The sequence below is a fragment of the Halyomorpha halys genome, unplaced genomic scaffold, assembly GCF_000696795.3.
Source record: "Halyomorpha halys isolate HHAL.00 unplaced genomic scaffold, Hhal_1.1 Scaffold98.1, whole genome shotgun sequence".
Taxonomy (NCBI): Eukaryota; Metazoa; Arthropoda; class Insecta; order Hemiptera; family Pentatomidae; genus Halyomorpha; species Halyomorpha halys.
This window is the reverse complement of record NW_027107309.1, coordinates 1,078,483-1,102,655: the sequence shown is the minus strand read 5'-3', so window position 1 is coordinate 1,102,655 and position 24,173 is coordinate 1,078,483. Positions and strand designations below refer to the sequence as shown.

The 24,173-nt window shown below is 30.7% G+C and overlaps 1 long non-coding RNA gene across 1 annotated transcript in view; it reads left to right on the top strand.

Annotated features, from left to right (window-relative positions):
- LOC136795354 (uncharacterized) overlaps positions 1–24,173 on the top strand; it is a 132,625-nt gene that overhangs the window by 340 nt on the left and 108,112 nt on the right. The window lies entirely within an intron of this gene.

The following is a 24,173-nucleotide window of genomic DNA, read 5'->3' as shown; positions in this document are numbered from 1 at the left end:
TTACCTCATTGTTGAATGGTTCCATTCGTGTAAATTTATCGTAGGAAAATCGTGTATTTCTTGAAGAATCTTAGGTGCCTTATCTCAGTAGGCATTTATGAAAGCTATAATATTACAAGTATGATAAAACCTTATCATATCTTGAAGCTCCGTCAGTAATAAACAGTTTTATCTTTTTTTTAAAGATTTAAAAGTTGATTTATCAACCAATATCAAACAACCCCCATAATTTTATTAAATTTGATATAACCTAATTTTTTAATGACAAGTTTAGCACACTTAAAATATGTTATATTCTACATTATTTAGAATTTCGTCCATTCCTTCAAAATATAAAATTTCAATAATTTATTGAAAGATATTTGAGGTTTAAACACGTGTGGCATAGGACATTGTGTACGGACCTGGTTTCCATGACAACTCCAGACAGCTTCGCCCGGTCGCAGGGGCTTGACAGGAATACTTGTCTTCTTAAATATTTATATATTTTTTTAAATCAAAAGAAGAAAATTAATTATTTTTAATTAGGAATCTCTTACAATTACACAATTTAAATTATTCGGAACTATAAAATACCAAATCACTTGAGCATTGGATATAGTGACAATGGATCCTATTAATCATTTCGGTGATGAAAATGCTAAAATCTTCAATTTTCCACTTGTCAACAGTTTGATGCTCAGCTCTATCCGAAGGTAAAGGGCGTTGATAAATTAGGTGGTCTGTCAAGATTGACACCTGGGAAGGATCTTTCCATTTTTTTGTCCTTATGCCAAAATATTCAAAGAAGACCTCTTAAAATAATCGCCCTGTGAGTGCCAAAAATATTCAATGCTCATTTCTGATTTTTTTTTTTCTAAAGTACTTTGGTGTACTTACCTAAGACGGCGGGATATAATGGATTTCTAATTTTCAGGTAAGATATGCTAAATTTCACTGTTTAAAAATATCTGTGTCTTCCCTTTGGAATAAGTATTATGTATTACAATTTTTAAAATAATCATTCAATAAAATTTACAATTTCAGCTCAAGTTCAGAACAAGTTCTAATACATTTTAAAAAAAAATATTAAACTTCAGTTCTTTATAAAATTGTCCTTTTTAAAATTTTACTCCAATTTAAATAATCTGCCCAATTGAATCATTATAAACTACATCATCGATTTCTTCTATTAATATAATTTTCAATAATTAATTTCTGCTAATATTTTATTATTAATGTATAAGTAGAGTGTAATGTTTGTTTAGATGTATTACAACAATCATATGACAACAAATATTTAAAAGAAACAGGAACTGTAACAATATAGTTGGAATACATTAGTTGTCTTGTCTAATATTTAAATTAAAGAAAAAGGTATTAAAAGGGGAATTATTCGAAATAAAGTTTAATCAAACATCCATATTAATTATTTTATAAGTTAAAAAAATACCCCATTTAAATTTCTCCACGAAGAATAAAAAACAATAATTATATAAATAATATTGACTATTAACATCTAAAATGTCACTTATTTTATGGTAATTTATTTTTAGTTAACATCCTAATAATTTACTGATAAACCTTAGAATTTTTGTGTGCCTCTTTTTTTGCTTGTAATATTAACATTTTTAAAAATAGGCAATTGAATTAATATCCATATTTATCCAATTTTAAAACTCTAAAAATAATATTCTACTGCTTACTGGCTATTTCCAGTTATTGTTAAATATTCCTTTAATTTTTTGTAATACATTTTCAGAATATGTTTTTATTATAACATTTTCCTTTTTTTTTAGATAGATAGATAGCCTACTTAATATTTTAAATTGCAGCGGAGCAGTAATAAGTTCGAATACTTTATTTTTTTTAATAAAACATTTTTTTTTTATTTTATAAAATAATGTTTAGGTAATTATTTAGATAACAAATGGTTATTGATAAATGCAATACATCAACAGCAGTCGATTATATTATTCAAAATATATTTTTCTAATTATAATAAATCGACAATAAAATATAATAAATTGAAAAGATAAATTTTCAGAAAATCTTATATACATATTGCATAATTGGCAAGTTAAACCATCATCTAATCCCAGACTTTCTCAATTGCATCTGTTTTTTTTTTTTTCTTCAGCTATCCAAAAATTGAGGTATATCTATTTCCACCCTATTTAACTTCCTGCCCTGTGTGTTGTGCCTACTCATAAAACGTTTTTTGGGAGGGATTTCACTATTGTTCATCCTAGGCACTGCCTACCCTGTTCTTATGATTTAAAAAAAAATTAACAGATAAGTGGCACACTATAAGACATGTAGCTCCTGATTCCTGTGTTTGTTCCACCTGTCACATTCTTTAACAGGACTGTAAATTCTCCGCGTGATCTTTCGCTTGATGACCAAAAGACTATATTCTTTGCCTTCGTTTCCCCAGGCTTCCAAACGATAAGTGAACTAGAGACATGTAAACCCTTTGGTTTGTTGTCCTCGGTGGACGTCTGAAGAGGAAGTATATAGACAGGGTGAAGTAGCATCTATGAACTGAGATTCTTCTACGGATTTCTAGTAATAGACGCATTTACCACAGATCCCAGAAAGACAAAGCTAAATTTGAAAAAAACTTAATTTTGTAAAGATTTTACTAGACTTTGAACCTTAGGATTAATCTAAATAATGTCTCAATTCCAAGTTTATATATTATAGATTTACTATTTTAACATGTAATGAAACTAAATACATGCTGATTCATCGCAGATTCCCTAGAAAACGTACTCAAAAGGGATAACGGGCCATGATAATGTGACCACAAATTGCGATAGAAAAACCAAACTATTTTTTTTAAGCATCATTAATTTTACATTTATCAGTGTTAATAATTGTGAGGGGGTAGCTCAATGTTAAGGTACTGGGTACTCCAAGGGTCCAGGTTCGAATCCAGATATGACAGATAATTATTTCTCTGTTTTACTGTAGCCGCCACTCCTATGGGTTCTGGAGCCCTATGGGATTCACCCAGCCTCATTTGTGTTCCTGTAATTGTGTAAACATTTGGTGGTTGAGCGTAATATTCCGACTAAATTACCACCTTGCACAACCGTTGGTCTAGTAACACTACTTACAAAGGATTGCGCCCCTGACCCATCAAGGATTGTAGCGATATAAATTTAATTTATTATATTAAAAACTACATGACAGTAACATAAGTGACATTTACAGAACAATAAATTATGTTCTGAACAATAGAATGGTCGTTAAAACTGTAACAGTACAACCATTAATTCCTTTTTACTCTGGACACACATTTAATTTATAATGTGGCTTAAGAAATATATTGCTAAGTTTAAACGAAATTATTGGAGACACTTTTTCTATATTTCTGAAATTATATTGTTATAAAGTTATTATCACTAACATAATTTAAACTAATTTTTTTTTAATTAATTAACTAAATTTTAATTTTCAACTAATTTATAATGTTTTTTTAAAAATATTCAGAATTCTTCAGGTGAGATTTAAATTATACAAGAGTGTTATTAAAATACTCCTTATGTTCGCAATATTCGAATTTTTTTTAAAATATTTATTTATTGCTATTTACAACTGTAAATTATAATACATTTAGTAAATCTGATCTAAGATAAATTGGAGTGTTATAGGCGTGTAGAGAAACCACCCATTGGTAGCACTCAAATGACATTTTACATTAGCTGGTCTCGTGGCCATCACCTTTTCAGGCGCCTCGGAGGATTGTCAGGAATGGAAGAGTTTTAGTGGTTAGAGAGTTTATAATGGAAGGAGTGATATCTGGTTCGGGCTAGATCGGTTACATAGGGAACATTAAGGTCTTTATGTATGATTTTATTTGTGACAAAGGAGCATTGAGGATTTTACGAAGGAATTTGGATTGTAAGGATTGGAGATTCGAGAGGAATTCGAAGGTTTAGTGGAACCCCAAAGCTCAACTACATTTGTCCAGATTGGCCTTATTACAGTCATGTAGATCAGTCTTTTGTAATGTGTTGGAAGTTTAGACCGTTTGTCTAGTAAGTGATGTAATAGTCGAAATCGACGTGCATTTTCCTGTCTTTTCAGTCTTGTGTGAGGATTCCAGGTTAATCATTTCTCCAAATGTAGTCCAAGGTAGCGGATCTGTTCGACAGGGGTAAGAGGAACATATGTTGTTGATTTGTTGGAATTTATCTTAATCCTCCAATTACGACACCAATCTTCGAGGGCTGTGATATGGGGTTGGAGATTTTGAGATACGATTAATGGGTTATTATTAACAGCGAGCTCACATTTGTCATCGGCATACGTGGTGAGGATAGTGTTACGACTGGTTGGAGTGTCAGATGTATAGACGGTGTAGAGGATGCGACCAAGGATACTACCTTGAGGAACACCAGCGGACTGAGAATAGAGGGATGAATATATTCGAAATTTAAACTTAATTTGTAAATCTGTTAATCATATTTTTGTGATTTTGTTACGAATATGATTATTTATTTAAAAGAGTTTGAATTGGTTATTTGTAATTCCTTGGGTTTTTCTTTTGTAAATATTTGAATAATTATATTAAAATTGTCATAAATTGATGTTATATGAAATAAATTTGAAAAGAATGCTAGTGTAATAATGTAGGTGATTTCTGAAATCAATTCCTTGTAATTGATAATTTAATTTAAAATAAGCCATGGAAGTTCGTATATGAATGAAATACGTTTATTTTGTGTAATTAATGTGGTTTAATTGACTTTTTAGTCAATATTTTTGCTGTTCGCGGTTGCCATCCTTAAACAAAGACGCCATATCTCTCGAAACTTTTTTAAAAAATATATATATTTTTTTTATATAGTTATTATTAAAAAATAGGGGGAAAGAATCCAAACTGTAGAACAGATGCACAGGAAAGGGATAGAGTGTTGAGACATCTGGAAAAGGTGACTTGGCGATACCGGACGTGGGCAAATCCGTCAGCTGTTCAGTGCTTCAAGAATTGCAGAGGGCTGTGACCCTATCTGTGACATTTCGTGCATAGCTATCATAAAACCATCGGCAATCGGAATAGCTTTGAATATTGATGGGGGGTATTATCATGGAGATATTAGGCTATCATGTCCTCGGGATTGCTACTTGGATTATCAATCGCGATGATGAACAAAATCAGTGTTTAAAAGAGGCAAGCTTTAGTCCAGTAAGGTCGTTAAAGCTGGTAATTTTTGAATTACCTCGTATGCAAGAGAAGGCTCGATTAATAAAAATTGTAGTATAACTTTAGTTTTAAAAAAGTTAACCTTTTTAAATTTTGAAAAAATAAAAAAAGTCTGTCAGTTTAGAAGGGTATTAGCTATCATATCCAAATCGATTCAGTAGTGAATTATACTGTTATATCAAATTAGCACTTTAACATCGCATTTTTTATTTTAATAATGGCCTAAGGGCTGAAACGTCGGAGAAAAATAAAGATAGTCGAAAAATGGGCCTAAGTGCTTGATAATGATGACCTTTATTTCTAAAAATAGTTTGGATGCGTAGATTTTATAATGAAATTTAAATAAAACTTATTGCATGCGTAATTCTGTAGCTATCTAATATAAATTCATAATTTTGCTTCTGTAATAATCATATGGTTTCTTGGCCTACCATATTCAGGCCATATAAATTATTTATACAAAATGATATCAATGTTTGCTGTTCTTGACGAGATAAGAGATTTCACAAATCACTTGCTATGGACCTTGCTGTAGAAACTCAAAGATACATTACGATGATAGTTTAATGGAGTGTTGATTTGTAGATACTAACTCTCTATAATTGAGGCAAATGTGTAATTGATTCAGTAAATGATGCCAGCTGTATCAGAAGCTATGACTTTTATTTCAGTGGGGCAATGAAGTACTAAGTAAATTTAGGGTATTTTCTAAAAAAAAAAAAAAAAAAAAAAATTAATTGTTATTTTTCTGTGAAGATACTGACTAAATAAGGTCCGTCATAAATATTATTTAAAGTAAATACAATATTTTTAAAAAAGTTCATAATTTAACCATTTTTTGTTTACTAGAAAATTGGAGGAGTTAAAGTGTTGACCAGTCTGTTTATTTTTCTTGATTAACCGCTTTAGAAAATCCTTTTAACACTAAAGGTTGAGAACAAAAGGTCATTTTAATATTTTCCCAATTAATCGGAAGTTCTTTCCAAAGGATTAATTAAAAAATCAGGAAATAATTAATGTAATTAGAAAAAGCTTTAGCCAGAATCGCCTGCTTATCTCCCTGATGAAGACCTGAGACTTAGGTCGAAACGTCGAATAAATATTTTTTGTTTATTTATTTTTTTTTTTACTGACCGCAGCATGACCATCTTCTCTAACTATTAATCTACGGTCAACTATCTACACCTCGTTATAAATACAATTATAAAGTAATTAAGGACAATTATAACAATGATTACTGTCCTGCTAATGAGAGTTAAAAATAACTTATTTCATTTTTGGGGTAAAATAACCCCTATTCACCCTTATCATATTCACGTATCTTGATACGTTGCTTTATTCAACCTCCTTGCGTACTCCATCTAGGGGCTGAAGGATAAGAAGCTACTCAGAGAAAGATGGTCATTAATTATTTAGTAGGTTCAAACCGAAATATAAGTCGATCCCCCTAGGCCTGATTTGAACCGCCCTTAGACTGACAAAAATCGAAATATTTTCCCGTCTGTTTTTAGTTGTAATATTTCATAGATTTATTAAATTGACTTTTTTAATGTAAATAATAATAAATATATATATATATTTATATAAATAACTTCTATGTTATACTGAGACTAGCAGTACTCTATAATTTCACCCACCTTATATTGGGATTATACAAATTTGTTTCATGTAAATGATTATATTATCCAAGTGCATTTTATTAAATTTAAAACATCTGAAATTTATCCGGAAAAAAAAAGAACCTATCAATAAGACACACAAAAAAAGAAAAAGAAATGACGACGAAGAGTCTTTAGATAGATGGATGTTTTAATAAAAAGAAAAGAAAAAAAATTAAAATTTATTTATTTTTTCTGCTTATTCGTAAAAAACATGGGAAACAGGTTCCAACTAATTTTCTAAGTAATAATAACTCCTTAAGAACACCGTTCACTGCACACAAAAATATCACTACCACTTGTTATAGAATATATTGTTGTTAATATAAAGCAATAAAAAAAAGAAAGAAGTGGAGGTATAACATTTGATTGGAAATAATAAGAGAAAGTAATTACCTATATTGGCGCTTATGTATTAATCGTGACTAAATAAGCACCACTATATAACTGTATCAGTGTCTAATTAATCTGTAAAACTAAAAATCGCCGAGGCTGGTATTCATGCTTGGATTATTATTTTTTTATTTTTTTTTTTTTTAGGCCCAAAAAATTATCTCTTTCGACGGATGTAAGGCCATGCAAACATTTTCTGAGTTGTTTTATTTGCGTATTATTTATTGGTGGACAGGTGCGATTTCACGGTGTGCCAAATGGACTTTCGACGTTGCCAGTTTGTTAGGAAACTCAATAGCGTACGTTTCTTTTCCTTTCCTTTTTTTTTATGTTTATTTTTTGTTCCACAAATACTGATTGTGTGATTTGTTTATCATTTTGTTGAAAGCGAAAATATCTTTTTTTTTATTTATAAATTGAAATTTATAACTGTATTAACTAATAAATAGAAGTAAATTGTATGATGGCATGATTCAGACTACTTATGGAGAATGTACCCATTGATAGAGCTCCGGTAACATATCTAGATTTGGTCACGAGGCCATTTTTTTAAACATCAAGGGAATTTATCGGGAATTGAGGATAAATTAAGCTTAGAAACAAAAGGAGGTTAATCATTGTAGGAATGATATTCAGACAAAATTGGCAAAATATGCAACATTCAGATCATTATAAATATAATAAATATTCAAAACAACCCAAGACTCTACTTTAAACTACAAGCGGCATAGATGGATTACTCGAGGAGATGTCTGAGGATTACACGTCTGGATAGAGGATATTAAGAGCAGGCTTGGGGTGACCAAAGGAGTTCCGAAGAGGATTAGAAGGAGCAGACTGCTATGGTATGGACAATGTCAGCGAATACCAGAACGTAGGTGGCCGAAGAGACTTCTGCAACGGGAACAACCAGGATGACGGAAGAGAGGAAGACCCCTAACCGGGTGGAAGGACTGTGTTGAGGAGAACATGGCCAGCAGGGGACTTAAGGAGGAAGAATATTGGGATAGAGAGATGTGGAGGAACGCTCTGACTTGGCCAGGCAACCCATTGAGGGAAAACAACTTGCAAAAGTAAAGCTTAATAATAAATAATAAATGCATATATATTGGAAGAAATAAGACAAACTACAACATGAGCCATAAACAATAGAGTTATCAGTGCGATCTATCAGAGTCTAATGAAAGCTTTCTATATCACTATATTCATTTCTTTCTATATCATTAAGCAGAAATTTGATTAAAAAGAAACCTTAGTATTACATGGATTCTGATATAAAATACTATAGAAGATATAGAGATAGGGGAATAGAGATCACTCTACTTTATTGACTAAAACAAAAAAAGTATAAAATGTTTTTACCAAGTACCCTTCATAAGTATAATATAAATAATAAAATAAATAGTAATCAATAAAAACATAAAATCATAATCACGATGATACAACGTTCTATTTTATAATTGGATTAATCCATATTTATGCATCAAAAACATTTTTTTCGGAAACAGTGTTGAGCAAAAATTAAATGTGATAAGACTACATGCTAACATTGTCATCGAATCAATTTTTATTGATTAATGACCCAATAATAAATACTTCTTTCCATGACAATGTTAGCTTGCAGTTTAGAGATCGCCCAATGGCATATGCCAGTAGGCGCCTAACAGAAACGGAGACCAGATGCAGCGCACTGGAACGAGAGCTGTTGGGAATAGTGTGGGCTGTTGACCACTTTAGGCCCTATGTATTTGGCAGAAAGTTTAAGATACACACTGACCATAGGTCTCTTCAATAGGTGGGGAAATTGAAGGAATCTTCGGCTAGGATTACGCGTTGGAAGGAGCTCCTGGCACAATATAACTTGGAAATAATCTATAAGCCAGGAAAAGAAAATGTCGTAGCCGATTGGTTGTCTCGAGAAATTACTGTAAATGCAGTAGAAGAGGAGGTTGGAAAACCGTCTTGACAATTCCTGCGGGAGTGGGCACCGGGAGAGGAAGAAGAACAGAATTTGGCGTAGGAAGAGGATAGGGAGGAATCTTCGTCTAACGAGAGCTCGGATGAAGGAAGACCAGTAGATATGGAGGAACTGGAGGACATAATAAACAACAAAAGGCGGCAGATTGTATGGAAGACGAGGACCACTGGATTGCTCAAAGTTAAGTGCAGCAATCATGGGAGGAGCAATATCAAGACGATTTGGTCACAGCCAGGCGTGAAGAAGGATCAGATCTGTAGAACCTTGAATAATGCCTCTAAGTCTAGGAAAAAGTGTCACCTGTACGTGGGAAATGAAGCCGTTTGGGAGAAGATTAAGTGGCTATGGTGTGATGAGCGCATAGGAATGGTGGAAAACGTTCAAGAAGACGAACGCCAGAGAGAAGTGACTGTCGTATCATCAGGGCAAAACCAATTATCGCGGAATCTCGGAGACCCTGCAAGCGTTAAAGAGAAGATACTTTTGGTGGGGGATGAAGAAGACAATCACAGAAGTTGTAGGAAACTGCGAAGTTTGTCAACGGACAAAGTATGACAGACATCCACCAAAAGGCAGACAAGAAGAGGCACCTACCGCAGAAGCACCGCTCAATGATTTGCAGGTTGACACTTTCACGTGGAGAGGATTTAAATGGATAACCTTATCAATTATTTGATCTCTTCAGTAAGGCACCAATGGCGCACCAGGTTCAGGAAAAGTCGTCGGAAACAGTTCAACTCTCCGAATGTGGTTTCAGTTTTACGGAGTTCCGGAGCGCATCTCTTCAGATTCAGGCAGAGAATTCGACAATGCTATGATACGAAATGAAATGAAGGACCTTGACATAATATGGCATCTCAACACACCAGGGCACCCTAAGAGTAGAGGAGGCATAGAGCGGCTTCATGGCACATTGAGTGACCATCTTCGACTATATCAGGTTGACCAGGGACTATAACCGGACGTGGCAATCGCTAAGGTGATTGTGGCATACAATCATTCTGTACATACAGTTACGGGGTTTTCACCATTTGAGGTCCTCTTTGTGCTTCGAGGACACCAGCGAGATCATAAGGGCACGGCAACAAACGGAGAAGAAATACACAACCATGTTGCTCGATGAAAGTTATGGGAAAAGGCCCGAGGAAGAATGGAAAAGGAAAAATCCAGGAGGGTAACTCGGGAGAATTTAAAGGTCACAGATAGAATGGGAGCAATCAAAATCGGGACGATCGTATATAGGAAGTTGGGATCTAACAGGGGTAAAGAGATACAGCGATGCGGGGGTCCATTCAGGGTAATTATTATAAGGGAACACAATATTGTTACAATAGAAAGTATCAGAGAACCCAAAAAGAGGAGGACTGTCCATATTGAAGAATTAAAACCTCCGGCAATGACAATATAAAAGCTAAAGTGTTCTCTTACTAAATTGTATTACAGAAAATTTAGTTAATTATTCTATTTATTGTTTTGTTTTAAGATTGTTAGTTGATATTTTAGTAAATATTGTTTCTTTCATACTGTTTTTGTTTTTTGTAAACAATTTCTTTTTCATTCTAACTTGTTCTATTATTAGGTTTAAATTGTGTATGTAGCGTTTATTAAGGGAAGTTGTGAGTTTTTTCAATGTATATAGTATTTGTTTTTATTGTAAATAATTTTTCTTTATTGTTCTTTTTTTTAGATTATTATTTCATATAGTATTAGTTTACGAGGATTGTTCGTAAACTGGTGGGAGGGAGGGTTACGGTCTGAGTCAGCTGTTATTTGGATGTCAGCTGACTGAGGGGATTAGCTGATCGAGGGTATACAAGAGATGTAGCGAACACAATAAAGCTAGTATTTTACAGCAGTTCAAGCGTGTTAGAACTTCTTCCTTCTTCTCTTTTTTGACATTTTGCTTTCGCCAATACTTAACTTTATATATATATATATATATATATATATATATATATACATATATTTTTTTTCCCCTCTCCCTACTCATTTGAAGGAGTTTCTGTAATTTCTCCCGCTTTTTGAGCACATCGTAACTCATTGTTCTTTAATTATAAAATTATGTAACTCTAATGTTAGCTGGTATAAATTAACCAGGAATTCCACCGAATACATAAGCATCATAAAGATTAAAAAAAAAAAGAAATGTGATAAGGTTTCTTGTTTCATGTAATTTTGTTTTTACGTTAAAATTCATAATTCAGTTGAGATTTCATATATCAATATAATGAATACTATTCAGAACTTCAATTTTTTTTTATAATAATAAATTCATTTTATTTACTTGTTTTATGGATATGATACTATATTGGTATAGCTGAGAGAATAAGGCACTAAACTCCTTGGTCTAGAGACTGGGTTCGGCTCATTTTTCCGAGACAGGATACTGCTAACGGATTTAAAATTGATTTTTCGTAGAGTTACTAAAAAATAACCATTTTATATAGATATTAAAAGAAATTGAAAAACTCAAGAATATTACTGCCGTTAGACTATTTGCAAATTTTCACAATTTTTGAATTAAATAAAAATAAATATTTTTATAACTTTTATCCTGTCTTCTAGTCAAAATAATTATAAAAATTTTTCCATAGAATTTATAATGTTATGGCAACACATTTTCAATTAATACTGCATTTAATCTGCCCCTAATTAATAAATTTATAAATACAACAATAATGTTAAGTCAATTGTTGTAAATTTAAATTTAGATATATATTTAAAAATTTGTGACTTACAAAATAATAGTGTATTTAAGCATAATATAATGGGGGTATTAGTATCCCCGAAATGTTGAAGAAAAAAATGAATTAAGCAGAGTTGTGTTTTAATTTTTGACCTAAAGGTAGGTAAAGGGAATTACAATGATTTGTACAACAGTAATGATAAGATAGTAATTTAAATTACTAACAATAAATAAATCATATTTCAGTTTCAGTGTTCACTGAAAACGGCAATTTAGAATGTGGGGTTAAAACATCACATAAGCATACCTAAATATGGTGATATTTATCTGCAAAAGTTATAACATTTTTATTATTAATATTAATGTATTTTTATAAGAATGACCCTTACGTTTGCGCCATTGATTAATGGGAGTAAATTTGGTCAAAACTATTATCTTAAGACATATTTTGCAACCACTTAACTGTCATTGTAAGAGGAATCTTAGAAGTCGGATCCAAGGAAACAAACCCTAGTTATCAATATTTACTTTTTGATAAAGTACGGAAAAACACAGTCACCACGGTAATTATTGAACATGTTTTTATTTTTTTCTTCCTGCTGTAATGAAATAAAAAAACTATTCCTAGGAACTCCTATAATTTATTTTTCAAGTATATATGTATATATCGTTTTTTGGGAATGGGTAGCTCATTTCTAAGGCAATGTGCCTCGAGTTCGAATCCGGCTGTACCAGATAATTATTTTGTTTCACTGTACCCGTGCGTTCTGGTTCCCTCCAGGTTTCACTCAACCACATAAAGCGGGTACCCTTAATTGAATAAAAATCTAGCGTTAGAGCGCGATTCTGACCAATTTTTTTTTTTTTTTTTTTTTGCCACATGTATACATCGTATTTTTTCATCTGAAGATTTCTAATATAGGTAATAAAGTGACATTTTGGAGAAATAGTATATGGACGTGTACATATCAATTAGATATTTACTGTTCTAACTGTTCGCTAGTTAGCAAGTAGAACTTATATTAATTTTTTCTAACATTATTTCAGTAAAACATAAGGCCCTATAATATATTCCCTTTTCTTTTTCCTTTTTTTTTTTTTATTTATTTTTAACGTTTATTCTTTATTTATTTTACCAATATTTTTTTGTCTCTAGATAAAAATTATTTTTAACAATTTTCTTTTTCTCTTTTATCATAAATGTTGATTATATTTATTAAATAAACATGGCTTGCGCTGGTTACCTCGATGTTTTGTCAAATTATCTACAATAACAAGAAAAACAGGAAAGTTTGTTATGTTAAACTGAAAAAGATGAAGTAATATTACACCATATGAGTGAATTTAAAAATAAATTTCAGAAAATGATTATAAAAATAAAATATCTGATTGCAGTGGAATCAATGACTGTACTCTTTTTGTAGCACCTGGCATATAATAGTTCTTAAGAGGGCTTCCATTATAAAATTCAAAAGCAAAATTTAAAAGCACATCGCCTTCTTTATAAATTATAACTCCTCTTCGATTTTTATGTTTTTTATTTTAGTTTTTTATTTTATTTTTTTTTTTTTAAATTATTTTTCTATTTATTTTTTAATTTTCTATTTTTTATTTATTTATTTTTTTTTTACTTTTATCATCCCATAGGCGTTGATGACCAGAGGGTTTTACGCCTTTAAGCAACAATCAACAACAACAACATTATAAAATTCTGACGTAGTCGTAAGGACCTTACAATAAAAGCCTAACAAAATATTCTTCAATAAAATTTTTTTAAAACAGTTCCTAAGAACAAGTGTAATTAAGAACAAGAACTTTTTCAAAATGATGTGCCCAGTTACTTCGTAACCCTGTTATAAACAAAACAAAAAACGTGAATGATATGATAGGGATTTTGCTCACTAAAACTTATTTCTAGGGTTCTTCAAGTTCTAATCTACACCAATTGATTACACTTGTAATTCATATCGTATTTGTTTTAAAATATATTTGTATTTTTTTTTAATTGCGATACTATTATATTAATATGATTTTCTTTTTTTTCCTTTAGTTAGTTTCCTGTATATATGATTTGAATGAATACTTATTGTGTTTAATTGGCAGAAAATAAAAATTCATGCAATAAAGAACAGTTTAAAAACGAAAAATCTTTCATAATAATTGATAAGAAGAGAAATGTCAATTTTTTTTTTTTTTTTAACAGCATCGGAGTTACGCGATTTTCTGTATATTTGGAAAATTTAACTATGGAATATCATTTTATTTAATAGTGTCATTTTTCAAATTATTTTTTATTCCAATAATTCATATCTGTCGAATGATTAAAAAAATTATCCAAGATAACAGACGACGATTACATTAAAATTAATCATTATCGAGTAATAAATAATTTTATCCGATATCCGTTATTCATCATCAAAGATAAATTTATAATGTCATATAAAAATAAAATAATTTTTTTCATTCCAAGAAAGTTGCTATCACATTTGATCTAAGATTATTTCTTGAACATTTCCAAAATATATAAAATATCAAGCACATAAAGTAATAATATTTAAAAATCATTTAATACTTTATAATAACAATAACCATTCGAAGGGCGGGTTGTAACAATAAAGGTTCAACGAGGGTAACACTGCAAGTAGATTCACTTGAAACGTGCCTAATATATTCTCGGCACGGGCTTTGAGGTGTATAGACTTGGAGATGAGCTTACCTCTCAGATTTATAAGTGTCTTGCTTTAGTATAAAGGTGATAATAGATAAAAAATATCTGTTATGACTAATAATTAAATTATTTACTCTATCTTCTTTAATATTGGTCATAATATGATATATTTGCTCTCACATAACTATATATGAAATGTATGAAGGAGTATTACGATCGCGGAAAATTTCGAATTTGAGTTTTCAACGAAAATATAAGTCTCCAAGTCTCACAAAGTGATCTGTCTGTATGTATGGTCAGCCTAAATTAAAAATGGCAAGTCTAAAATAAAGTAATTTATACAATATAAGCTTCTTTTTTTTAAAAAATAACTAAATAATTAAAAAAGAAGTCGTTGAATTTTCTTGACGTTTGTTATAATTTTAAGACTAGGAAAACTTGTAGCTGATAAAAATGTTTGCACTGTAAATAACATCTTATCTCGAGAGGGATAGTATTTTCAGCTTCATCGTCTTTTTTAACAGAAAAAAAAAGTTATAATTTAGCTAAAACAATTGGGCAATGACTATACAAAAGGTCTCATATCCTACGTCCTGAGAAATTTTTTTTTTCATAAAGTATGTTAATTTTTACTTCAAAATCAATACTATTTTGATAAATGTACAAAAATTGAAAAAAAAAAAAATCAAAATTTGTTTTCTAAAATTAATTTTAATATCCACCATTCCAAAATAATTAATAAAAAATTTTAAATACAACTTAATACTTTTAAGCATTATTGCTTTTTAGAAGCTATTTTATGACTATGGTTCCCGAGATGCAATTTTTGAAACAGCAAAATTTCGTGAAATTTACACTAATTTATATTATTAGCACTCAAATTAAAACAATTTAAGTGTGATATACAGTAATTTATGACGTTTATATACATGATATTTGTTGAAATAAATTGATTAATAATTGTTCGGACAAAATTTCTTATGCAAAATTCACAATCACTAGGAAATATCATAAAACTACTACCCCTACGAAGATAAACATTATTAATTACAATAGTACATTAAACTATCTTTAATTTGGCACACAATGCAGCTCACATCTTTTCGTCTAATGGTTCCAGAGATATAGTTTTTCATAAATAAAAACTTTTACCCGAACATGAAACAGAAATGAACATGTTGTGAATTTGTTTTAAATATATTATAAAAACACCTACGAAGGTAAACATTATAAACTACATTATAGTGCATTTAAATGGCTTTATTATGAAAGCTGTCAGACATATATACGTCTAATGATTCCTGATATAAAGATTTCTCATAATAAATTCACCACCCTCTGATTTTTCAGCATATATTTCATGAAATATTGCTGTTTAAAAAACTGTATTTCGGGAACAATAGAAAGTAAACAGCTCTACTAGAGCAAATATTTTATCAAATTTACTCTACTTTAAATTATATTATATCACGTTTTCTAGTGATTTTGGTAATTTCAATGATATGGAGTTCTGGGTAAAAATTAATTGTTTTTTAACATTTTGAAACAGCCGCCATTTTGCATTCTCCCTATCTGAACTTGGCATACCCATCAATTTCGACGTATCAAATCAATTATACATAGATTTCATTAAAGTAATAAAATTGGGGTGAAATAACTGTGTTTTGCCACTGAGCTCTTGTACTATAATCTTTGAGACGATTATGGCTTCCATTCCCTGAAGAGAGAATACAAAATTATTGATGAGTACTTCCACTTAGTGTCTGCTATTAAAACGGGGAAATGGGACAATTAAATTGTTTATTTAAAGCTTTAACTTTTCTATTAATTTTTCATGTATAAACATGAAGCATAAGAAACACCATGAAAACTCATATTATATACTCAATATCCTCCATTAAAGTGTATCCTTATATAAAACATATCCTCATAAACATCCTCCATGCATTCTTATACTCGTACCTCTAAATATACAATACGTTTGGAGCCTTTTTTACGTATGCCTTACAGGGAATACGGATTGTTTTCTTTCCAACGACTCGTGGTAAAGTAAACGTAACACTCATCTGATAAGGTCAAGGGTCGTCATAGTGGCCCCACCACAACCTTACAGGATCGCATCCCCACCCGTTAGCAATCTGCCGAACGTAGTAATTTATTTTCTTATCATACACTAAATTTATGTGCTTAATATGGTATTTATACATGGAAAAATAAATTTTGCAAAATATTCAGTAAATTTTGAAATCGATTCACTACCGTAACTTCCTATTCTCTTCCTATTCATTAGGGACTTGTAAGACTTTTGAAAATCAATTTTCATGATCAAGTTTAGTGCATTTTTATTGAATGCCAGCATTTTTTTGTATTCATTCTACTTGAAAAAGAGCGTGAAACCCTGCACACTGACCTCAGTGGCAGCCTTACTTATCTGACTTTTGAAATAAACAATCATTGCGAGTAGAATGGTCGATGTACGACATGTCGCAATCTCACAAGAGGAGAACACAAAAGAAATAGCAATCCTTTTCGCCCGGAACGCCCCACTAAGACCCCCAGAGAGGACGGTCCAATATCGCTTTTGAAATATTTGCTCAAACCGGGAAGGGGAGACTTTAAGATGGTTTAATCGAGCAATATTTACAAATTTATATTTTAATAAATATTCATTTATTTTATTTTTTCTGTTTTTTCTGTTAACTACAGAATTGATTAAATTCAAATAATGAAGTGTGTGTCAGGTGATGGCACAACTAAACATTGATTTTAAATTCAAATAAACATTAAAATATTTTAAACACAACATAAAAAAAAATCAATAGTTAAATACCATTCCGTTTAATTAATAGTTAAACTAATTAAATATAAATGTTCAGCATTCGTTTTTTAGGATTTCTATTGGTAAATGATTTCCGGATATCAATTTTTTTTTAAGAATTCTGTCTAATGATGTGTTTATTGTTATTTCAATTTTTTTTATAAGTATTGTTCTTTTTTCAGACATACGGTTTACCGGAGGTAAAGCGGTGATATGCCCGTCCTCGTTGCTGAAAATTTTTAATTTCAGAATTTCAGGTTCATATTTCTAAATTTGGACTTTGGACACCGTGTTCCTCAAAGCTACAAATACTCGTTTGTTTATTTTTTTATCAAAGAAAATATTCTTTGTAATAGTCAAAACCCATTAAATATCTAAAAAGATGGAAGGAAATTATGCGTTAAATATAGATTTAAATTTAATTACATACGCCTCTCTGAAACTTTTTTTTTATAATATAGTATTTGGTGAATCCTCTTTCCCCGAGTGTCGAGATTCCTAACTATATTTCTGAATGAAACAAGCGGGTATATTTAGAAATTGAAGAAGTTCCAGAAGATATTGGACACAGACCGCTGCCAGGAATTACTGAGGCAGATTCATATATTATTTTCTCTTCATTAACTAATTCTCAAACAAATCTTTATTGATAGTGCCTCTGATTGAGAAAGGCCGATTTGGCTCATAAGATTAGATACTCTTTAGCCAACATCCAAACTATCTTATTTACATCTTTACTGTTATACGTTCTCCTATATTTTTAAGCTCGAAATTAATTATTATAGGAATTTCGATGAAAGAAAAACAAGGATATACAAAAAAATATATTTTTTTAAAAACGGATGGTGTAGGTTAATCGTTTGACTTACACTTATTTTATACCCTAGATAGTTCTAACAATCTACTACAAAAAACGAGTATTTTGAAGGGAAAACCATGTAAATTGAGGGATGTTATACAGCTTATAAAAGAAAAAATATTTCGGCCATTTTTTTAGACACCAACGACTATTGTTTTATTCTATAAAACAATTTTTATATTTTTACTTATATTTATATACTATTTTATTAGTTTATCAATATTAAATTAAATCTGTACCACTACGACCTATGAAAGGTACAGCCGTCATTATCTGCCACAGCAGGTTTCGAACCCGGGTCCTTATAGTTAGTAGCACAGTGCCTTATCACTGAGCCACCCGCTCCCATATTATATTAATACAAAATGTATTTTTTTTTTGTAACTGAAATTTAAAACAAAAATATGTTTTGATTGACCTTCCAACGTACCGGTCTCAGGCCATAAACGAGAAGAACGCAACAATTGATCCATCCAAGTTTTAATTTTTTTTTCCTACATTTTTTCTTATTTACACGATATAAAAATCAACAATTATTAATAACCTACCTTCACCAGTCTAGGATTTATACATTATAGAAATAATAATTTAATTTTTAAATCGTTCCATCTGTTAGGTTCTTCTTGATGAATGATCTGAGGGCCATTGAAGGAAAATAAACAAAGAAAAAACTAAAGATCAAAAGATATTTAGGTCGTAAAATAATGTTTTATTTATTTAATAATATTGAAAAGTTTTGGCAACATTATCAATAATAAATTCAGATTTCATTTCACTTCAGAACTAAAAATAAGTAATTTAAAACACAGATATTAGCGCAGTAATCAAATATTTCAATTAATATAATTTAAATTTTTAAAATGATATATTAAATAAATTATAATAAACAATAAATTAATATTAGTCCGTTGCATTAGGTATGGACCTTGAAAAATGAAGAAATCCTGTCACAAGAAAGGAATTTTTTGATACATATAAGGAGTGAATAGTTTATCTACTAAACGTTTTAACTATTATAAACCGTTCATTTATGATAATTAATAAATCAATAAATAATTATTGTGAGAGTGTAGTGACACATTGGTAAGACACTACGCATATTATTTTCTGTTATATTGTAGCCGTGAGTCAACCCTGTGGACCCTTGCTCCCTCCTGGTGCCCACATAGCCTCATAAAATGGTTACACTAAATTGGGAGAAAATCTGGGGGTTGAGCGTTACGTTGAAAAATATCAGCTCCTTGTATAACCGCAGTTCTAAAAACAATGCTTCCTTAAAAAATAATGAACATCCATTATAGATATCTTTTTGTACATATATTAATTAAAAATTAACATTAATATCATTTTCAAAGTTTTTTATATAATATTGGTTGGAAAATAAATTATTAAAAATTAATATGGCCGTGGCAAACAAATTTTAGTTGAAAATAGGGTATCATCTAGATTTTAGAATAAATTAGAGAACAGCTTGGCCAGTCTTCATTGAATACAGAAGAAGATTGGAGGATGAAGATATTATATTGATGAGAATAAATCGATTTATCCCACCAAATAAACAAAACACAAGTTGAAATGTTTACATCTATAATTCTTTCTTTTAATGTAACTATAGTGATGAAATATTAGTATAATTTGTTACATTTTATTAATAAGTTTTATAGATATAATCCTTAGTTTGTCGAATGCAGTAATATGATTTACACATGGGGTGCTGCATGCGAAGGGTTCTCATCGAAATAATATTTTGATTTATACGAGTTTTTCCAATTGAGAAGTAGAATCCGTTTTTGAAACGTGGCAATATACATTTGCATTCTTATCTTTTTAAGATTCCTCTATTCTTTATTGGCCAGTTGCATGGTTTAGTAAGAAGCCTAGTTGATCATTATCTATTATATGACTCTTATGACATCTGTTTTCTTTTTCTTAGTAGATATTCTTTTTTACCGGAATATACAAATCAGTTTTACTAACTATTCCTACTATTCGACTATTCGCATTATATTCTCTGAACGTTGGGTCTGATTCGTTCTGTTGAATAAGTTCAATTATCTTAGCGTTAAATTCGGGTAAAGATAGAAATGCTCCCTGTGTATTAAAAAAAATTAAGCTTCAAAATTACAGATATTTAGAAGGAAAATAAAAATAATAAAACTTTTTTCAAAAATAGAGTTATTCTGACATATTATTTCGAAAATTCCAGTCCTATCAATTTCCCCTTTATTTTTTCCTTCAGTTCGGCCAGATCTTGTTATATCCAGGATATTCAACCAGTGCGTGGTCTGAGGCAATGGGCCCGCGATAAGAGCGATTGGTTTCCACTCTCTACCCCCACCCCCTTCCACCCTCTCTCTCACATTATTTTCTCCTCTCTTTCGTTTCCACCCTCTGCAATCACGCTCTCTCTTACATTCTCGTTCTTTTCCACTATGTCACAGAATATCTTCAGAATGGGGCCGAGCTGCCAGTCAGTTTCTATTTCTAACGAGTCAAGTCACGGAGACTTCCAATGAAGATGATACACAATCGTCTTAAGCTACGGAGGCTATCAAAGTAAATTGGAACCTATTTTGGGAAGAATAGAGGGGATATCGTCCGCGCAATCGTTTCATATCAGTGAGGAAAATACTTCGTCGTGAATTAGAGCTTCAGATACAAATTTAACAAGGATTTTATTTTATTTTTGTTTTTTTAATAATTTATTTATTGATATTTACAACTGTATTCAACTCCAAAAACATTACTAAAGGAGAAGATCTCGAGGCCTTCTTCTTTTCAGATCTTCTTTTCAGACGCCTAGAAGGATTATTAGGTAGTGAAGGAGAAGCTAGGTTAGAAACGAGTTGGTTTGGGTGGTTGGAAAGTTTATTATGGAAGGATTGGTATCTGGTTCTGGCCAAATCGGCAACATAGGGGACATTGAGGTCCTGATGGATGATTTGATTCGTACAAAGTATAGATCATTAAGGATTTTACGAAGGATTTTGGACTGTAAGGATTGGATTCGAGAGGAATTAGATGGTTTAGTGGAGCCCCATAGCTCAACTCCGTATGTCCAAATAGGCCTTATAATAGTCATGTAGATCAGTCTTTTGTAATGGATAGGAAGTTTGGACCGTTTGTCTAGTAAATGTTCTAATAATCGACTAGCAGTTTCCTGTCTTTTCAGTCTTGTATGAGGATTCCATGTCAGTCGTTTGTCCTGATTTAGTCCTAATGTAATATACATTAAAAAAAATTAGATAATAAGTTGAACAGAAATAAGTGGGGTATTGTTAAAAGATACTGTAGGGCAAGACGAAGGTTTACGACGAAGGGTAAATGTGATTTGGTGGGATTTATAACAAGTAATTAATTTGTTTTTTTATTCACATGTAATATTGTAATATTTATATGTAATATTGAGGCAGAAATAATAATAACCATTTTATATCGTACTTTTTAAAACCGTATAGCCTTAACCAACTCCGGTTCATCAGGTGGTACAGATTTTTGAGGAATATGGTTATAAGTTTTCGCGTCTAGAAAGCTGGAGCCAAACTGGAAAGCGCACTATTTTTGTTTTGTTTAATCCAAAAATTTCTTAGCTGCAATGAATTATTGGATGTTCAACTCATGAAAAAAAAAAAATCCAAAACTTTTACTGAATAAAGCCATCAATAATAATAATTTTATTTCCCGCTTCTCTCATCACTTCATTTTATTCATTCTATTTTGTAAGATTATTCTGTTTATACTTTCTTTTTATTTTTTTAAAAAAATTTTCTATACTTACTGTGGTTGTTATCTTGTTCTGTTTTTAGCCCTGAAGAAGGCTAGAAACTCTAGCCGAAACGTAGGCACATTAAAATAAGTTAATCGTACTTATTTGTGTTTTTCATTGACCGCACCCCCAACCATCTTCTCCTCATTCATCATCCACGGTCAACTATCTCTCATAATTATTAATAATAATAATATATTATTTCCGAACTATTTTCAAAATAGTTTTTACTTTTTTATTACTTGGTATACTTACAATACACAACTTGGAATGAATTGAAAAATAGCTTTTAAAACGTTTATTTATAACGAAAATTGGTCAATTTTACGATATCTCAAGGATATTATAGTATCATTGGCTGATAACGAGTGAAGCAGTCTTAAAAAAAAGCAACTTATATTTAGCTATTATAAAATTAGCTAAAACTAGGAATTGGCTTAGAAGATATAAAGGAAGACAACTCCAATGACAGCTGCGTACTAATTTGAACTGCCAGATGAGAGATCATGTTTGCAATTTCTAACAGCTTCGCAGAAGCCTGCATTATGGGTCAAAACGTCGGCAGAAAATTAATATATTAAAATAATAAGATTGTACCGCTATAACCCATGAAGAGTCAGGAGTGCAGTATTTTGTAAGGAAGTACTGGACCAACGGTTGTGCTCGGAGGTGATATGGCCAGAATCGCTCGACCGCCAGATTTTTTCCCAATTAAGAGGAACCAACTTCACGAGACGGGGTAAATCCTGGAATACTCCCGAACCCATTGCGCTGACTCATGAAACTGAAATTAATAATCATACACAGCCAGATATAAACTCGGGTCTTACCACTTAGCTCCCGCAATAGCAAGTCAATATATAAATAATTCTAAATTTATTTTTTTAATTAACAAAAAATAGTCGGTACCGTTTTAATGCCACGTCTGTATAAACCGATCTATGCTGTCGAAGAAAGTTGAAAATAAGCCAAAAACATAATAAAATCGAACTTAAACTACTCGTTTAAATTTTTGTATATTTTTTTATTTTTAAATATTTAAAATTCAAATATCCATGCAATGGAAGAGGGCGTAGACCACATCCTGAGGTAACGCGATCTGGGTGTAGGGCCAACATCTCACTCCTAAGTCAACACTAAATCTTTCTATTCTTAGCCTTCCTCTCTACATCTTTCAGAAAACATCAACTGAATTAAATTTTCCTTTTACACTTCAAATTTTTTTCACGGAGGTTACTTGATGGACTGTTGTAGTATGTAAACGGTATCAGGAAACTGGAACTAGATACTTTAAAATAATGATTTTAAACAATCATATAAGATTATCAAATATGTTTGCTAAAGATTAGAAACATAAATGATAATACTATTCTTTATTTATTCTGCGATTGATCCCTTTAGAATGATATTACAGGCCTCAAAATTAGGCTTCAGAGCCTTAGAGTTAAATACAGAATAAAAATTATAAACCGTCATAAAATATAATGAAAATAATAAATTTTAAAAGATAAAAAGGAAGAACAATAATTAACGGAATATATAAAATAAAAGGACAACAAATAAAATAAAACCATATGTTATATCATAAAACATAAGGTGACTAACTTCTCATAATAAATAAAAGAAATGATAAAAAATCAAATACAATTAAACTTAAAATAATAAATGAAAAGGTTCGATTTCTGCTAATATACATATTTAAAAGTACAAACGAAAATTTGAGACATCAAATGTATAAAATATATAAAGCAACGGTATATTTTTCTAAATCTTTCTATTCTATTTTACAATAATGTTTATCATATTTCTAGGTAATACTAAACTGGTAGTTGAAAACATAAAACTTTTAAAATTCACACAAAACGTTTTATTAGCATTCGGATATTATCGTCCAAAATTATCTCCTTTCTAACAAATTATTATTTTTTAGGGTCAAATTTAGTTTTTACATATGTTTGTATTGTATTTTCACTACAACATACAATTTACACTTTATACATAATTTGCTAATAAACTCATAACTTTATTCTAAATTAACATAGTGTCAATCCTTATCAAATAAACCGATAGTGATTGCTGACTACACTTATTCATTTTTGTACCAGCTTCTGAGTGTTGAAAACAGGGATGCTCTCAGTTTTAGAAGTATTCAA